Source organism: Cynara cardunculus (assembly GCF_001531365.2).
Source record: "Cynara cardunculus var. scolymus isolate 2C chromosome LG 1, CcrdV1, whole genome shotgun sequence".
Taxonomy (NCBI): Eukaryota; Viridiplantae; Streptophyta; class Magnoliopsida; order Asterales; family Asteraceae; genus Cynara; species Cynara cardunculus.
In genome coordinates, this window is record NC_037528.1 from 20,654,045 (window position 1) to 20,657,654 (window position 3,610).

Sequence of the window (3,610 nt, forward strand, 5' to 3'; positions counted from 1 at the left end):
ATAGTTTGTACCATATGGTTGGTTTCTATTTGAACCAGACCCTATATATATATAAATATATATATATGGTATATTTTAAATGCAACCATGTTCATTCGTACAACCAATGCAACCCAATCAATTAAGATATTTATGCAAATGATGAGAATTCATTTATTATGATTTGAATATTTACGGAAGATGACTAGAGTTTATTAATTATGATCAATACTTTATATTATGAAACAATCAAAACTTTTATGAAATCACATATTTATCAAATTAAATGCACGGTTGAGATTGAATTGTATTGGTTGTATAAATGTAAAAAGTTGCATAATAACTCACATCTCTCTCTCTCTATATATATATATGTATATTCAAATCTGTATCTTATGAATGCTTAAAACTTATAAACAAAATTCTGGTTTCACAATGTATTTTATTTATTTTTATACATAATTTTCTTCAAAAAAAAAAAAAAAGTAGAAACTTGATGAAGAGCTTTGGCAAACTTGTTTTTAGTGATAAGATAATGTTTGACCTAAATATATTCCCCAAAAGCCCCTTTTGTAAGGTGGTGGGGACTAACATGAACCACTTTGTGTGAAGCTTGGTTTTGATTTTGAATGTGGTGGGCAAAGCTACAAAATCCATCACTTGTGGGTTAAAAGTGGGCAGATTCTTGTACTTTTTAGCCTCCCCATGTGTCAACCACTTCTTCAATACAACCAACTTTTATATGCATCCAATGTTGCTACATTGGATGCATAAACGACAAGGTTGAATAGTGGATTCAGTAATTTAGGTGATCAGATCATTTAGTGGCTTAATAAAATCTGACCATAACTTGCATTTGGCCATGGTGGGGTTGGGGACTAGTGGTCCTTGTGGCTGATTCATACATTTTGATTTTCATCATGAACCCTTATTTTAATTCGAGATGGAATTTGGTTGTTTCAAAAATTTTGTTACATCGATATTTAAATTTGTCAACGATGTTAGATAACTATACTGGTTTGAGAATTCGTCAAGAAAAAAGAGGATTTCTATTTTGGGCAAACCATGTTTAAAGTGGATATATTTTCATTTATTTACCATTTTGGGAAACATATTTCCAAAATGCATGTTTAGAAATATATCTGGTCTATATTTTTGAAAAAAAAATACATTTTTTATTCTGATGTAATTTATGAAAGTATGGATAAAAAAATATCAATTTGATTGAATAGTTGACTTAACCTTTTACTGTTTGTAAAAACCCACCACTTTAATTGGTTTACGAAAAGCAGATATGAGATGACAAGTCTGGTGTTCGACTGTTATATTTCAAATATTAGACAATTAAATAAACATTTTTCACATTTTAAATATTTATCATCATATTTTTGGTTGAGCTTTTTTGAAAGTTTAGTAAGGGGTTGTTTGACAGTTACTGAATGATTTGGTGCATAATGATTAAGTGGTCAGAATGATTAAGAGGTTTTCATGATATAGTGCAAAAGAAAATATAATTGTTTGGTAACTGTTTACAATGAAATTATGACGCCTAATGGTTAAGGGAGACTCATGATACAAAATCATTCAAAGGGTTTTAGAACCATTAAGAGATATTATTTTTTTGTCAAACAAGATTCACCTCTTAACGATTCAGATGCTGACTTTTAATGAAACTATTAAGAAGTAAACAAACAACCCCTAAGATGAGACACTTTCACAAAGGAAGAAGATGAAGATAGGGAAGAAAGCAATGTTTAAATTACCCTTTTACCCCTTTAAAAGCACACGCATAACAACGTTATTTGATGGAGGCGTTACTTTTGGATTACTTTTGTAAGCGCTTCTTTTAATTGTAAGAAGATAACGTCTTTTTTATTTAATGAAGGATAAGATTCATAATTCATTTAGAGTGCGTTTGATAAACAGATTGGGTGGGATGAGATTGAACAAAAAAAATAGTCTCATATTTAGCATGTCATGTGACAATAATGCTTGAAGGTAATGTCTGTTTTAAATTTTTGGGTCATTTAACTTTATAAACTATGGTCATTTTTTATAAAATAATTTCCCAACTTGCAGTTTATTTCATGATCATTTGTAGCATTCATGTTCAGTCTTTACGTCAAAATTAACCAAAAAATTATATATATATATATATATATATATATATATATTAGTAATTTGCCATTTGTATCGATTCTTCTGTATACCATAAGATTGAACGATGAATAAACCTTACTATCTTATATATATATATATATATATTAGTAATTTGCCATTTGTATCGATTCTTCTGTATACCATAAGATTGAACGATGAATAAACCTTACTATCTTATGTGATTCTTTATAGAAGTGGCGGATCAATTTACATTCGTTTGTTTGTTTTCTAGATCTTGTGGAAAAGGATTATTTTACACCAAAAACAATATATATTTAACATGAGAGACGTGTGATTTCAGGGTTACTAAGTTAAATAATTAAAAGGTCATGCTCGTAACTGAAAACTAATTTAAGTCATTTAGTTAAGTAACCAAATTATAGTAAACTACCTGTAATGTCAAACACTGTTTTATTTATTTATTTATTTAGGAGAATGCATCCTGCCACTGGCGTGACTTTGCTATTTACCATTTGTTGACTAAGACTATGGCGACATCCAACCTCTTGAACCTAGAAATATTGACGTTGGTCTGCAAATCATGGAGGTACGTGCTCGGTTGTTACAAGAGGCAGAGTTGTATACATCTTGAGGGGTACAGTTCAATCATAGTTATGACCACCACTGACCAAGAAAGTCTAGATTCATTGAGGAAAGATATGCCATATGTGTCAACTTCAACTATGATGGATGCATAATTGGTTATAGGAAGACCTTAAAGAAAGAAGGTATGACTTTGTTACAGGAGAGTTGTCGAGTTCAGTGACTCTGTTGAACTGTATATTGTTTTTTTTTTATTAATTACAGAGTCTGTAAAAAACGAACAGCATACGTGATGATAATAAGTATTGTCCAATTACTTCAAGCCCAGTTTGCATATGACAATCTTCATTATCATGATCAGTATGTATGCCACGCCATAATTCACACAGGTGCCACACAAGGAGCACATAGACGATACATCAGACAACCGATGTCATATTAACATCCAAAAGATTTATAAATTACTTAATATTTAAAATTAGAAAAAGTAAAAAAAAAAATAGATTGTTTATGTATAAAATAAAAGTATGTTGTTATTTTACACTGTTTATTTAGAGGGAAAAGTCTAAAAAACCAATAGACTTTAATATTTGGAATGATTAAGTCATTGGATAATTTTTTTGAATAAATAAGTCACTGGACATTCTAAAACCTGTTAAATAACTTCTTGAACTTTATAAAACCTGTGATATACATCTTTATAACTTATACAACTGGTTAATGTGGTAAAATAATGGAAAACGTCTGAAAAAAAAACCAATTGACTTTTATATTTTGAACGATTAAGTTCATAAACATTTTTGAAAAAAAGTACTTACATATATAAAATGAAATAAATATACTAAAAAGTATTAACATTTAAAAAAGATTATTGATGAAGTTTATTTTAATTAAAATTAAAATATATGATTTAGAAAGAATTGCTAAT